Source organism: Rhinolophus sinicus, chromosome 7 (assembly GCF_057876585.1).
Source record: "Rhinolophus sinicus isolate RSI-liver-muscle chromosome 7, RSI-T2T, whole genome shotgun sequence".
Taxonomy (NCBI): domain Eukaryota; kingdom Metazoa; phylum Chordata; class Mammalia; order Chiroptera; family Rhinolophidae; genus Rhinolophus; species Rhinolophus sinicus.
The window spans coordinates 7,453,455-7,470,441 of NC_142507.1; the positions used below are offsets into that span (position 1 = coordinate 7,453,455).

Below are 16,987 nucleotides of genomic sequence, written 5' to 3' on the forward strand. Positions count from 1 at the left end.
AAGAAAAGAGGTCTTTACAAGGTGTCCAAGCAATAAATAATTTACAAAGCAATTTAGAAACCTCAGCAGTCACCACTTACAAGGCTGTGGTGGGGAACGGAGTCTGTATTTGTGGAGAAGAGGAGAATCAATACAAAGAGTAAGCTGTCAGTTTTTTCTATAGTGTCAATATCTCAGACAGGCTGCTTTCACTGGTGCTTCTGTGGAAACAATTTCCAAAAGTATACTATTGAGTGACAAGCAGCATGGATTAAATGATTTACTTTAATCCCCTAACTGCACAAAAGGAATACTAGAGAGCCTGAGGATAAAGCAACCTATAACAATAGCGTGATTTTGGAATGGTTTATACTTAAGAAAACCCTAGTGCCACACAGCAAGTTCCATCCAGAACAACCAGTGAAAATGGGAAGTGGTCATCACGATAGACTTATATTGTCTGGCTACCACCAGGGGGGTCATTCGCAATATTGAGAGATCTGATTAAATAGATTTATTGGTTAACTTTCCCGTGTGTAAGTCATCAGATAAAATGGTAATTTGATCTTGGAAGAGTCATGAGCAGCCTTAACTCCCTTTTCATTGGGAACTGTGTGATAAAGATCTAGGAAGAATTTTTGAAGTGTGTCTTGTAAAACTCAAATGTAGTTTTCGCACTAAATAATTAGGCATAAGAAGTACTTATCTCATTAAATCGGAAGGTTATAAAATGAAATTGACTCTAAGCATAGAGCAGCAGGCAGGTTCAGAGACAAGTGTAGCAGAAAACCACTCCATCTCTAGCCAGGGAGGAAGGTTTAACAAGGTTGGCTCTCTAACTCCACTGCTGTGTGAAGTTGATCTTTTAAATGAGAAGATGGGTTCAATTTATTTCTAGTCCCTTACAGCAATTACAAGTCTATTCTTAGAAACTTCAATCATTGTTCAGACCTTACAGTAGATTGATCATTTGTGAGCTATTGAGGTGTGTGGGAACATTTGGCCTTAAATTGAAAAGCTCCAAACTATTGGGATAAAGAACTAAGATGTACACGTACATGTAAGAAAAAGTTTCTTTTTCTAGTTCTGATTCTGTCCACTTACTTGCCATATAACTTTGGACAATTTTCTCCCCCTAAGATTTAGTTTATTCATAATAAACAAAAAATGTTCCCTACTTCTTAAGTTTTCCGTGGGTTCTCAATGAGATTACATGAAAAGTTCTCAGCACAGTGGCTTTCATTCATTCATTCATTCATTCATTCATTCACTCACTATTGTCTCCAACAAATATTTACTGAGTTCATTCTGTCCGTCTCTGTGCCAGGCACTGAGCAAATAAGGTTGACAGTTATTGCTCAAATGAAGCTCAGAGGACAATAAGGAAGACAGACATTCAAAAGATACCATAAGGTGATGAATTGTAATCATTATAAGTAACATGAACTAAAATTAGAAAGTTATGAGAACATATAACTGGGGGACATAGCTGGTCTGAAGGGACCCTGAGGAACAGCAAACGCTTTCATGAGAAAGTAACATTTAATCTGGAACCTGAAAGAGGCTTGACCAGGCAAGGAGGTAAACCAAGAGAATTCCAGAGAGGGCTCTGAGATGCGTACAAGCTTTGTTCATTGGAGTGTTCAGGTGCAAAGTTCAGATACATGTTTCCATAATTGCAATCATACTCATTATGCATTTGCATATCCTATTCTTTTCACTTACCATTAACGTGTGAGCATTTTTCCATGTTGTAAAAAACCATGATTTGTAATGGCTGCTCAATGCTTCTCATCAAGATGCAGAAAAATATACTTGACCACTCTCCTACTTAATCATTTGATATGTTTCTAATAATTTCTGTTTTAAGAAATGTTGAGGTAAAAATTCATATTTACTTGAGATTACTTTCTTGTCATGACATACTGGGTCAAAGGAAGAAATACTGTATATCTTCTAAAATTTTATTTCATTAAAAAAGCAAAAATTTACATTCTGAAAAGTAGCTATCCACTTGGCTTCCTTAACTTGAAACTTTCTTAACTTTATTTTTAAATCTTCAATATTATATGTAATAACAGTAATAATAATAATAATACAGTTGTGATAATCCAATGAGGTATTTCATAAAAGTGTCATTTATATAGAAACTTGTACTAAGAGGTTAGTTATTCATCAACGATGTTAATTATTATTGACCAAGTATATTAACACAGGGATAATAGTTCTAAGAAACAATAACTAATAATACCTATTAATACCTAATAATTAGCCTGTTTAATCCTGGATATTGATATGATCAATTTTTAAACGAAATAGTTGATGCATATTTAGTTTTAAAAACATCACCTCCTTTCTATTTAAATACGATCATTTTCCTTAGTTTTAAAGAGAGGAGACCTATCCTTAAACAAGCCCACTGTGAGATCAATGCTATTGAACGTCAATGAAAAGTTGCACAGACTGTATATGTTTTAGGGAGAAAAAAAGATGAGAAACGTGAGCAACTGAGGTTGTGAGGCCACTTGGCGAGAAGCAGGGGGCAGTGTGACAAAGGCTGAGGAAAGAAAGGCCACAACTGCAGGAGTCTGGGTAGGGAGGAGCCAGACGCTGCCCTGGGCAGAATAGACGATGGTTCTTTTTTAACAAGAGAACAATTCTGCTTACTTTGTTAATAGGACTGTTAGAAGGAAAAGGAGCTGAGCAGTACAGGGAGCTCTGAACCATCAAAAACTACTCTGTGTTCGAAAGAAAGTGAACCTCTGACCTGACCTATTAAGATAAAATTGGGAAATGTTTTTTATCTGATCTATTGGAAATAAATGAATAAATATTTTATATCAACACTATTTTTAGAAACAATCAATTATATATATATATATATATATATATATATATATATATATATATATGTATGTATATTTTTAATAAAATGTAACATGATAAAATGTTGATTTCCTCATAATGGAAAAGACATTTTATCATAAACACATCGTTTCAAATTTTATTTTAGGACATCTATGCAAGTTCAGTTCCCATGTTATTAGGTTCAGAAGTGTTCAATCGTCACTCCTGAACCTTCAGTCACCACTGAATACTCTGTTATTTAGTCATAAGCAGAAGGGATTAGATTACAATTTTAACTAGAATACGCAAAGTTAATGGGGGATTACTTCAAACAGGAAACCATAATAAAATGATGGTGTAAATCTGTTATAAACACTATTCTGTTATATAGAGAATGAAAGTATGAGTGCTTCAAATTTTGTTTGAATAGTTTAAAAATCAAACATATTTTAGATGGGAATATGGAAGTGTGATCACCGGCAGAGCCATTTTTAAAAGAATATAAACTTGTCAGTATTCTAGTGTATTTAGTGAATGCTAAACATACTCAGGAATAGTAACCAAAAAAAAACCAAACAACAAAAACAAAAACAAACAAAAAAAAAAACTCTAATACAAATTATCTCTTTCAAGATTAACACAAGAAGTTTGCACTAAAACCCTCCCAAATTTCCACATGAGGCTTTTGATTTCTTCTAGGCAACTGGCCAATCTGTCTGCCTCTTACATAACTAAAGTAGAACTGTGAATAGGTCCTTAATCTCCTACTTGTTAGGGAATACGTTTCTATTATGCTGCAAAGCATCGAGTAGGGGGACACTGAGCTTAGGAGTAAAAGATTTTCCCTTTGAAGATGATCCACTTACACGTGAACACCTCCAGGGCATTGCCCCATTGCTCTTGACAGCCAAGTTTGCATGGAGTTGGTCAATACCATGGTTTTATTCAAGCTTATCTAAAACTGCTGCCTGAACATTTCCAATAAGACCTGCTAAATTTTGCTGAACAAAGGTGCAAGTAGGAAGACTGCTTACATGAGGGGATGAAGACACACGGACATGGGCAGTTCAGAGGTGTGCACAAGTGGCCATCACACATTTTGTTCTTGTTCTTCTGGAATTATTTGGTTCTTATTTTTGAAGGTTCCCAAAAGTTAAAAATTCCACACAAAAAATTATATGTTCCAATTTTTACTGACAGAAGTTGGTAATACCGATTGTGAATTTCCTTTTGGACAGTCTCCAGGCACCCCATCGAGGCTGTGTCCCCTGTTGATGAAACAAGTGCTCTCCAGGGAATACCCTAGGGTCCCACCATTACCTCTTATCCATCCTCCTGTCTTGCCAGCCCCTGTAAAAATTAGAGATGGCAACTCTTCATGTACCTATAACCATGATAGAATGAAGAACAGGTAAGTAAGGGCCTCGGAAACAATGCTAACATACTGTTGTTGGAAAGAGAGTTTTTCCCTGGCTTAATAAGTCCATTCATCCACACAGATGGCTGTAGAATCGGACCTTGAAAAACAAGTAAAATTGTGACTGGTGAAAATGGGCAGATGGGTATTCCATGAAAAGTCTGGAGTGTAAGGCAGTGGTAACTTGTGTGTCTGACTCTAGCATTTAGGAATTCTAGAATTAGGAAAGAAGAAACGTTGAAGGGGGAAGGAACCCCAGATGTCACTTAGTCCTGAAACAGGGCCTGGTTGGGACCCCCACAAAACAGGCCTCACCTCTCCCTGCCCTAGAGCTTAACAATTGATCAACCCCCTCCCTGAGGTTTGAGCTTAGGATGCCCCTGTCCCAGTTTCCTGCTTTAGATAATAATTACCCAGAAATTTATGCTTGCTTACTGGTCACATGCTCCCCATGCTTGCTGATTACAATCTCTATGGCCTGGCATTCTTTCCAGGTTACTGTCATCACTGCTTCTGGGTTGATGACCACATTGGGGAGCCACATCACCAGAAGGAAGGCTGCATGCAGACCCCTGGAACCATCACGTAGCCTCTGGAGGAACGCCCAGATTTTCCCTTAAATATCCCAGGCTGGTCTGAGAATGTGAAGGCAGTTTTTGGAGGTGTTAACAGGCTACCTTCTCAGACCACTGGTGCTCTGATAATAAACGCTTATTCTGTGACCCAACTCCTGTGTCGGTCTAGTGGCCAAGAGGCGCAGGCAGCATGAGTCCCAGACTCGTTTGGCCTCCGGTTTCAGTCCAGAGTTTTTCAATTCTCTACCTTATGGAAGTATTTTCTAAACAAATTTCAAGCATGCTACCAAGAGGTAAAATGCAAAGTCAGAACTGTGTGGGAGATTAAAGCACTCCCGATTTATAGGATTTGGCAGAGCACTGTTTGAAAGCCAACGACCTAATTCCATCCTCTGATGAGAAAGTGAGCCTCAGAGAAATGAAGTTACTGATTCAAGGTCATTACTAGGGTTGGAGACCAAGAATCCTTTACTTACTTGCAGTAATATCTAGAACACTACCAATTACTTCATCTGTATTTTCTAGCAAAGTTCAGGAGAAATATGGGAAAATAATTCCGGTATCAAATGTCCGTATGAAGAAATTAATCGTGGTGGCTGATTTTTGTTTTATTTTAAAGGTTGTCTTTATCATTCACCCTTATCAAAGTGCAGTCACGCTGCAGGATTTGACACTTTCGACACGCAATATACTAAGTTCTATCATGACTGCACACGTGTACAATCATAGTGTATCCTGCTCAAAGAAGTGAAGATTATTTTCTCCAAATTTAGATTTAATTTCAATGCATATTAGATGCTTTTCGGTTAACCCATCAAAGCTTTGTAGTATCATTAATTCTTGATAATTTTTTTATTACTTAGTAATCAATAAAAAATGTCCTTATTATCACAAAAACAAGCAAAATATTACCTATTAGGCAGTTAAGCCTGTATTCATTCAATAAGAATTACATTGTTTTTAAATTGCACAGGATTTTTCCAAAAACAAAACTTATCTAAACACTCAAAAACACTCAAAAACAATTCCTAAAACTTAGGAATTTTAAAGAATATGATTCTCATTTTTTTTTTTCAGTTTATTGTAAAATGTTCCTTCATATCCTTGGTAGTTAAACGACTATAAAACATTTGTCACATTCCCTCTTGTTCTCCAGTCTCTAATAAACAAAATGTTCATTCAACAAATAGTAATACACAGCATATTTCTTTATACAAAACACATACAGACGCACAAAGCAAAAAACATTCAAAACAAGTGACAGCCTCATTCATGACGCAGCCCAGGTATTATTTCTAGGCTGGGTGTATCTCTGATTATTTACTTTGCTGTGAGTAAGTGTATAGCTTTCCCCAAGTTCAAATTCTGGCACCATCATTTACTGGTTATGTGACTACAGGGAAATGTACCTAAATTCTTTCTGGCCCAATTTCCCCATATTTAAAAATGGAATAATAACTGTATGATCACTGAGAAGTAAATATGTTAACATATGTGAACTGCTTAGTGTCGTGACTGACACTTGTAAAATACTCAATAAATATGAGTTATTATTATTAGTCTGAAACTATAAACAAATGAAGGATTCACATGTTCTTTTTTTCAAAGGTAGAAGAAAATCCAGACATTCCATATGGATTATAAAACTAAAAAGAATGTAGATTTTTTTTTTGATTTTTTTTTTACCAATCTTAAAGAATTGCTTACATCATCATCAAGTGTTGCTTTTCTCCTTCCTTGTTTTCTTGGAGGGAGAAAAACTGCTGAATTTCTGACACCTCTTGAAATACTATCTTCAGGTTACTATATCCGGAAGAGGAGACTCAAAGTATCAGAGGCTGCTGAGCTGTCTCTACGGAGCAGACTGCTAACACGCAAACCTCTCCGAAGGACCCAGAATTTGATTCCATGCAATTTGCATTTGAAAACCATGTTAGGAGCAAACTATGCAAGACATAAAAGGGTTGACTTGCACCAAATACAGCCCATTTTTTAGGTGCATGAATCTGCTGATTGTGCAAAAACAACCATTTCGAGCCCTTTAGGTAAAATGCCTTAGTTCATGAGCAAAGCCAGAAGATAGAATCTAAGAGGCCAATCTATCTTTTTTTAACTGAAATTTAATTTTTTTAATTAAAGTGCAGTTGACATACAATACTGTATTAGTTTCAGGGGTACAACATCGTGATTCTACGTTTATATACCTTATGATGCAATCCCCACTGTAAGTGTAACAACCATCTCAGGGATGATTTAGAGAGTTACATTTGAAAGAAGGAAAGCACTGTGCTTACTTAGCAGGTTCTAAATGCCAATTGTGTACCTGGCATTTGGCAAGGCCCTTTTCTCATTTAATCCTAACCAGATCTTCTATGCTGATGTGTGACTATCCCCGGTTTTATAAATGAGAAAACTGAGACTTGGAAAGGTACAGTAATTTGAGCAGAGACACACACTACTGAGAAGACCAAGATTTAACCTGAATTTATCTCACACAAATGCATTCTCAGGCCACTACAGCACAACTGGGGACCCCAGAGTCTAACAAGCTGCGTTCATTAATTTTTAGTCAGGACTCACAGCACTTGTGCTCTCAAATCAACGTGTAGCTTTTACTTTGCTAGAAATTTTACTGTCTTCACTGTAAGAAAAATACTTGTTAAAAAAAAAATCCACTGTACAAGACCTGGATTTTGGAATCCACAGAATGACAAGTTTAAGGACTTTACAAGGCCTGTGGAAGTATTAGTAAATCTCTCATATCTTCAATTCCCCTGAAAAGGTTTTCATCCTTCTGTCCCCAGAATCATCTGAATTTCAAAATATATATATATATAAGCTCATGAATCCTGATAACTTGTTTTAATAATTTTTAGAATGGTGCAAAGGGTAATACAAAGAAATGCAATGTCTCGGGGAATAATGAACTCTGGATTTTGGTTTCATTTCACTTGGATGTGGATTCTACTTAGAATATTTACATACTCGGAAAATAGGTGTTTCTCTCCTGCTGGGATATCCACTGCCTTTCTACTCCCTGTACTTGTGTTTCCAAATTTGATCACCTAGAAAAGAACCGTTCTTCAACTTCCATACATATAAAGAGACTTGAAGGATTTGATTCTAAATACACAGGACCCAATAGACAACAGTATTTCTTTCTCCCTAGTGTGACTTTAATAAATATTTTAGCACTAAAAGTCCGTGGTTCAAAAAATTAGCCTAAGAATCCTTTCGAAGTTTAATGGTAGAGTTCGGCCTCAGAAAACTTATGCATGCCTCAAGTCAAATGGTTTCTTTTTTTGTAATTTTAAGATAATATAAAAAATAAACCAAACTATTTAAGATACTTGAAGCTAAACCGGCAAATGCTTCTACGTCTCCTTATCAACTCCAGTAAAGGTGCCAGCAGTAAAACTGTCTAATTAAATCTAAAGCTAAATACTAAGTTTAATTTTATTTTGCAATACATAAGTATGCCAAACGACCAACCACCGCATTAAATACAACTTTTATGCTTGGGTTTTCAAACTAAATCGATTTATGAATATTAGAAATGCTAATACTTTGGGGTGTGGCACTTAATCCTCACTCCTGATATTTTGTTCTGTGAAATGCAGCTGTCCTCTGGCTTAACACTACCCCCCTTACCTAGCCCTAAAGGACAGGAAGGGACTTATCTAGTCGGCACATCTGGGAAGACTCAACTGAAATGCATAGCCCCATCCAGGCCCTCTTTCCCTGGGGAGCAAGCTGCCTACAAGTTCCCACTGACGCTGAAGGTTTCACAGGAAAGAATCCCCACTTTCTGAATTCTCAATACAATATGACATGAATAAATTACAGTATATACAAAAACAAAACAAAAGCAAATTTTCAGAATTGTGCTTCATTACGTTACGGCCTCACAAATGCTAAAACATACAACCATGTTAAATTTGCCAATTAAGTTCAGCTTAACAAGTGTAAAGAAGCAACATAAGCCTGATATGGAAGTTGCTAGTAAGACTCTGCAACTCGGAAGTTCAACAGTTTGCATTAGAAACTGAAAGTAAATTAGAAAGTCACATACTAATTGCCAGTTATATAGACTTAACATATATATTTAGTTCTTTCTCTGTAATAAAAATTGTATTGTTACGGTTTATTGTAAATGAAAAATAAGACTGGGAACAGGGTATTTTCTTCTCGGCACTTTAATATAAAAACAATAAATGAATAAATGTTGGGGAAAAAAACCTCACTGATGCTGTAGGTTTCCACTGCTTATCAATATAACTGATCCATGAGCCATTAGAGGGTCATAAAATAAGAAAGATCAATAAAATAATCATAACCTCACATGTTTATTTAGTTCTGAGACTCAAATGATGGACCTTTGTACCTCACTATGGCCTAGAGACAGTTGCATTACACACACACACACACACACACACACACACACACACACACACACACAGGCTTATCTCATTCTCTCTTTCTCCTGCTCACATACACACATGTTCATGGGACATCTATCATCCCGTCATAGCTTTCCTTTAATAAACAACAAAGGGAATGGCCTTTTCATTTAAATTATAATTATGTATAATTCTTGACCTCTGAATGGCAGATAAACCCAAACCAAAAAGAAACGCTCAACTTATGGGAACATAGTTCAGCCCTTTTTAATTATATTTCTAGCTTTCTGAACTTGTTTCATCATTATCGAGTTCATTTTAAGTAGTTTTAAGGACATTTGGATTTTGGACAAATCCAAAATTTCCAGAAAATATTCATCTTCTTTCTGTCTAACTTACACATGGAGAATGCTCAGTTATATAATTACTCTGGTGGCATTAGTGTACTAGACAAATTTACCCTTCCAAGGTAATCTCTTTAGAATTTTGGTGTCTTCTTTAGATTCATTTCTAACCTATGTCTAGGGGCCTTCTCTTTTGACTCTCCCTAGTTGACCACAAAGATTCGTACCTCCTCCCTATCTTATCAAAAGCCTTTTCCTAACTCTATTGTCCTAAAATTGTTCCCTATCTGGGCTCCATTTCATCACCCACTCACTTTTTTTTTAACCTCATTCTGCCCCAGTCATGCCAAGAAACTTTTTCGCTACCATTTGTCACCTGTGAAGGCCACCACTTCCTTCCCCTGTGCTGCGTCTTTTGCATGGTCCTCTATCTGGGCTCCCAGTTCCAATCCTATATATCCATTCCTGACAGATCGATCTTTCTAAAGTGTAGTTTGGTTAAATCCTTTCACTGTGGAGGGTGGAGACAGCTGAGGGCGAAGAAGATTCCCGGTGATCTTCCAATAGCTGAAGAACCATATGGAATCCTCTTCCTTTGGAAAAACTATCTTGATTGCTCTATTCTTTTTACTTCCATTTAACAAAACTGTTAAAGTCACTCTTCTTCCTCAAAGCATTCGCATGCCTGCCTCAAACTTTGGTATTCCCTTTGTCTCAAAACCATCACTTGCAGTGAGACATACGTAGTTTTAAATTGTGACTAAGTATACACATAAGGCTAATTATACATGTCTTATGTCAGCATCACATATAAATCGAAACAATTTTCATGTGTTAAAGAGAAAACCCATAGGCCCAGAATGGCGTCACTTGTGCACAGAGTCCATGATACCAAACCTAGATTTAATACCTAATCTAATTGCAGTTTCGACCTGTCCCAGAAACATAACCTTAATCAACCAGCCTGGAATTTTGCACCAATCAGGTAATCTGTCACATGGGCCCTTTCCATCCCCCATAGAAAAACAGAGGCAATCTGCATGATAAAAACCCTCCCAGGTCTCCCGCAAAAAAGATGTCTCAGCCCCCAAATAATCCTTTTTTTTGTTGTTGTTAATACCTCCCTTCTTCCCATAAAAACCTTCCATCCCCTAGAAGAGCCCTTCTAGTTGTTAGATTGGCTTGACAAAGCCAGTTACATCTTCAGATTTACTCAGTTGAAATTTGTTCATTAACACATGACATAATGACAGTTTGTAACTTTTTATATGTCAATCATGATCCACTAAACTTATGTCATCACCCCATAATGAAGACGAACCTACCCTTTAAACATCTGATCTAGATTATCTAAATCCTTGCTCTTTTTATAAATTTGATTCAGTTATATACTTAAGCCCTTCATTCATCCATCCATTTATTCATTCATTCATTCATATTGTTCAAACAGATGAGTAATAACCCACTGGAAGCTAGGTATTTCCGCATGTACTTGTGATACAATAACAATGAGCAAACAAGTCCCTGCCCTCATGGAATTTACAGTGTCCATCCCCAAATGACAAAGATCAGCCCTGCTTCTCTCCTCGTGACGTACTTACCTACCCTAGCCATTTCAGAGCTCTGTCATGCCACCTTACACTTGCTCATCTTTTATATTTCAATTCTATCTCCACAAATAGACTGTAACATCCTTCAAGAGAGGATATTTGCACTCTGTGCTTTCACTTAGTAAAGGGAACAAGAGGCAAAGGCAAAAACAAACAAACGAAGGAACAAACAAACAAACAAAGTGAGTTCCAGCCTGAGCTCACCACTTACCAGCTTTGCAAGTTTAGGCCAGTCACTCAACTTCTCTCAAATTCAGTTCCCTCATCTGTAAAACGAGAGGGATGGGCTACGTCAGTGGTTTTCAAATTCTATGGCACCAAGTTTTCATGGTTCAGGGGAGGCACTAAAGCATGACAGTAAGTGGTCTTCACTCAAAAGAGGGGGCAGGAGTTTGGATCCCCATCTCCTGCCTCAACTGGAGATTACAATTTTGTTTGAAAAAATAAAGAGTCTTGAGGCTAAAATTTTTTAATTATTAAATCTCAATATTTTGCAGTCACATGCTTCATCTTCTCCGCTATACAAGATTGAGGTGGAGGAAGAAGAAAAAGGTAGGAAGAAAAGAGGCAGGAAAGAGGGACAGCAGGACGGAGGACGCAAGAAGGAAAAACATACTTTATTAATAGCGTATACACTACTATGTTTCAGGAACTGGGTTAGGCTCAGCATATGAGTTACCTTATTTTTTTCTATTCAACCACTCACAATACAGGGATTATTAGGCCATTACACATGGGGAAAATGAAGTCCAGAAAGGCTAGACAACTTGACCAAGTGCCCATGAGAAGCGGTGAGGCCAAAATCTGTTCGCTTTCCCTTATTCCAAGCTTCCCTTAAAAGAATCTAACATGGATATTACATTTGTTTTGCTTTGTTTTGTTTTCATTTTTCCCATATTTGACCTGACTTAATCCTCACAACTTAAGAAGTATATCTCAGAATTATTCTTAATTTGCCAATTAGAAAACCAAGGTTCAGAGAAATGAAAGCGATCTGCTCAATGTCAAAGTAATTCAATGGGGCAAAGATTGAATTAAATACCTAAATTCATATTCTGTGCTCTTTCCATATACCTAATTGCCTTCTTGCAAAGAAAGAGGGAGAAATCGGGAAACAATAAGAGGGAAAGAGGCAGAAAAAATGGGACAGGTGGAGAATTATAACAATCCTACTGCTTACTTAAGAGGGCTAGTGAGTCCAATGATATCATTTAATGGAAAGCACCTTGAAAAATCTGAAACACTCTATCACTATAAGTCATTATTATTAGCTATTCAAACAGTGTGCACAGGAGATGACATTTTATATTTTTGTAAAATTCCAAGTGGTAATTGCAAATATACAGGCACTATAGAACAAATTAATTGCTTAAACATACTACAGAAACTCATATAAAAGGACAATCTGACACTCTTGAGATTATAATACAAGAGTTGGTTACATATGCCTGCTTTCTGTTCATGATATATAGGCCCTACTGTCAGTGAAATAATTCAAATTTTCAATTTTTCTTGGATTTCATCACAAACTCTATCAAAAGCATGAAAGTCAATATTTCAATATCCTTGCACCATGTGGAAGTAATAGCATGTTCTACTACCTGAACTCTTCAAGCATTTTTTATTTTGATTGTCTTCCCGTTACACTGAAAGACTGTCAGGACTTTATCAAGAAGATCATCCAAACAAACTAGAACATTATTAAGGTTCCCGCAGTGCAGTAACTCACCGAATGTATGAGTGATTAAAAGCCATGCTGTTGTGACAAGAACCATAAGGAGATCAGACAAGGGTGTTACACGTCTTTAAAAGTAGAAATTTAAAAAAAAGACTAGACTGGAGCATTATTTCATCGATATAGAAAGCCGTCTGTGATTAGATTCCTTATGGCAAATAATTCCCAAAGGACAAAAGAGTGGGAAATAGGATTAAGAGAGAATTACAGTATCATTGCTGCCCTGCCACAGTGCCAGCATTCCAAAAATTGATATTTAACATAACAAAATGCCCTAACATTAGTAAAATACTACCACGTTTGGAATGTATCATTGACTATTGGCACACCTTTTTGGTTCATTGAATTATCTGGACTTAGAAATGTATTCTCATTTCATTTAACATTCACAAAACTATTAATTAAATATTACCTATTTGCCAGACATTACACTGTTCAGTGGAAATAGGGTATAAAATGAGAACAGATGCTCCTTGAAGGAATGAACAATGTAGGGTAAGACAGAAATAGCTAAATTCATTTTTACAAAGGAATGGAGTTGAAAAACTGCCTACACCTTATCGTTAAATGAAATAAACCGACCTTTAGAAAACACAGTACCAAAATGTTCACTGCATTCTCTTAAGCTGAGAAGAACAGTGATTACCGCCGACTTTATTTTCTTCTTTACACTATACATGGCATTTGTTTTTTATAAATGCTTTTTAAATAATTTTAGAAACAAAAGTAAAGAATCCAAGAATGAAACTCTTTAAGGTTTATTTGGGGAGAATTCTTTGAGAACCCCAGGAGAAGACCACTGAGTATGTAAGTCAGGCAAAGCCTGAGAGCACAGATGACAAGTGAGCTGGCTCTGGAAGGTGACATCTGAGCTGGCTCTGGAAGGTTACTGAGTGGAGAAGACAGTGGATGACGGCCAAAGTAGTGAGAGAATCATCTAGAAGAACAAAATGTTTTGAAATCAGCATTCCACGGTTTGAGTTGTGCATGCGGGCGAGGGGGTGGAAACTGGATGACCCCCAGGAGAGAAAACACTGAGACCAACCTGTAAAGGGCTTTAGATACCATCCTATAGACCTGTGGATTTCCTCATGTAGTCCCTGGGGAACCAGGGCCCTAGCAGTGGAGGCCTGCAAACATGGGACACTATCAGATTTGGTTTTTGAAACATATTACTGGCTCCAAATGTCTGTGAGGTAAAACTCTTGCTTAAAGATGAAAACTTCTAATGGAATGAAAATAGTACGAGGGGATTTGAAGGGCACTTTGAGTTGGAACGGACGGTATCTGTTCACCTATTGGATATAGGGATAAAAAAGAAGAAAAACCTGAGGATAACCCAGAGTGATCTGATGATGGGAAATTAAGGGGCAGCAAGATAGAGGTAAATCAAGAAATAATGAAATGTCTGATGCATATGGAGAAGATAGTGCTGGAAGAACATTCATTTAATATTTTGAAACACAGATCTTATATATACGTGACTGAGGCCTTTTCAGCTCTGATTTGCACCACTGTGACAGTAAAATAACTAATTATATGACATTGATGAGTAAATGAGTAACTTTTTAAATCTTATAAGCGAAACTTTAAAAAAAAATCACTCGAGGGAGTTTCTGATAATGGCAAAGCAAACACACAAAAATTCATGTACATCAAGACTACTCAGACGTATATTCATATACTTTCCTTCTGATATAAATTGGATTATTGCCCCAATTATTCAGTGTCTTGTTTTGGGATTATGCATCCACACCCTGTGCTATGTAATTTTACCATGCCTCCCACTGTGGGTGGAATACAGTTCCCTACCCCACTGATGTTGCGTTTGGCCATGAAATTGCTTTGACTAGTAGAATGTTAGTGGACATGATGTAATAGAAACTTTAATTGTTTGTATGGCTTGGCTTGCTGTCTCATGAACCTATGATCTACCACAAAAAGAAGAGGGCACACTAGCTACTGCTCCTTCAGCCTGGACCTCAGACCTAAAACCCAATCAGAAACCTGCAGTATGTTCCTAATACAGCAGAGCTTGGCCTACATCAGCCATATGGAAGTATAAAAATATATGAAACATCAGTAAGCCAAGGAGTATTTTATGTGTTGTTTTTTGTTGTTGTTATATACCATTACCATAGCAATAGCTGACTAATACAGCTTTTCCTTTACCTCCGAGTAAAGAATACAGAGGTTTTGTTTCCTTAACACAATGGTTTTCTATAAAATTATAATCTACTCATTTAATTTTATACACACACACACACACACACACAGCACCACCCAGTAAGCCCCAAAGTTGAAGATCTCAATAGAGGGATATATTATATTCATGAATTACATGATTCCATAAATCAAGGGTTTTTTTACACTTGGCAAATTAATCAATAAAGTTATAGCATTTCCAATGAAAACCCAAGCATCATTTTTAGTAAATATTAATAAGTTCATTCTAAATGTCTATATGATGTTCAAAAGAGTAAGAATAGCCAAGACAATCTTAAAGACAATATTTTATTTGTTTTTATGCATATATGGTATATTTCATAGTTTATTAAAAAATTAAAATAAGTAAGAATAGAAATAATTATAGAACTAGAAAGAGATCTTAGAGATTAAATATATAATAACCAAAACATTAACTGCACCAAAAGCCTACGAAGCAAGCAATGAAAAGATTTCTCATGTAGAGCAAAAGTAGAAAATTATTAAAAATATGAAATAAAAGACAAGAGACAAAGAAAACTAATCCAGGAGGTACAACTAATCAAAATCAGAATCAGAAAATAAAAACAAACAAAACAAAAAAAAATGGGAAAGAAGATATCACTAAAGAAAAAACTAGAAAATTTCCCCCAGCTAAAGCAGGGTATGTTTCAAAATTGAACAGGTCCTTGGGGAATCCCAAGACAATGAGTGAAAAGCAGCCCCCACACACATCCTTTTGAAATTTTGGGATACCATGCATTGTGAGATTTTCAAAAATATGTAGAGCTCCACAATGGAAGCTACGGGGTGCGGGGGGGGGGAGTGGGGGGGGGGAGGGGTAGAATCTGAGATACCATAAGACTGAGGGAGAATAAATGAGGGTAAGGTAACAGCTAAGTGAGAAGCAAAAAGAAACACAATTGGAAATTTCAGAATAAAATCAAACCTGTACGAAAACACCAAGACCCAGATATAAAATAAAGCCAATGTAAATCTGAAATCATTTCAAACAATTAAGTAAAAAAACAAACAAAAACAAAGAGAATTCATTAGAACATGGTTAACTTCCCCCATATCCCAAGCATGTGATAGATTTTGTAGGGTAGACCTATGTTCAAGAATATAGCACACTGCATAGTTCAGCATTAGACAATATTGGTGGAGTGCCGATATTGTTTGCACATTTCCAACTTTCAGAAAGTTAATATATTAAAAAAGGGAAGACTTGGTGGTGGTTATAGAAAGAATGTAAATATCAGCAAGCTTGACAATGCAAAAGTAAAAGTTTAGCAGACCAAAAGCCACAGAAGGAAGAGAATGTTGAGGAAATGAGTAGGAGTATTAATTACTTGTCTTCGAAAGTAAAGAGTAAAGACTTTTGAAAAAGAGACATGAACTTTTAACTACATTATTTTTAGTTATGAAACTAATCAATAGACAAACAAAACTAAAAACATCAATGTCAAAAAAACTGACAGGAGGGGCAGGGAAAGATGGGACAAGTTAAGTGGAACAGACCCTCAACTTTCACAGCAGGCGTCAGTGATATTGTTTTAACATTGATAAGGATGTGATCAAGAATTACAGAGGAGCATTCCATAGGAAATGAATTAAAAACCAACAATTAGGAGCTGCCCCCCCGATTAGAGTGAGGAATTGATGGGGCAGAGTTGGTACTTTTTATTATAACTATCCTGTAACATGAGATTGTGAATTATGTGAAAAAATGATTTTTTAAAAGACTGACACAGGATCCACTTTGCAGAAAACTATTTGTACACTCATAAGAACAATAAACAATAAAGAAAACTGCATCTTAAAAAATCTAAGTACTTGAAATGGAATGAGAAAAAGCCATCATCAGGCTAATGA

At 36.4% G+C, this 16,987-nt stretch overlaps 1 protein-coding gene across 2 annotated transcripts in view; it reads right to left on the reverse strand.

Annotated features, from left to right (window-relative positions):
- HNF4G (hepatocyte nuclear factor 4 gamma) overlaps window positions 1-16,987 on the reverse strand; it is a 95,433-nt gene that overhangs the window by 46,603 nt on the left and 31,843 nt on the right. The window contains exon 2 of one of the 2 annotated variants that reach the window (XM_074318747.2): window positions 11,384-11,438. The exons of the other annotated variant lie outside the window; for it this stretch is intronic. The gene's annotated coding sequence lies outside the window, so the exon portion shown is untranslated. The remainder of the gene's footprint in view (window positions 1-11,383; window positions 11,439-16,987) is intronic. 2 annotated transcript variants of the gene reach the window in all.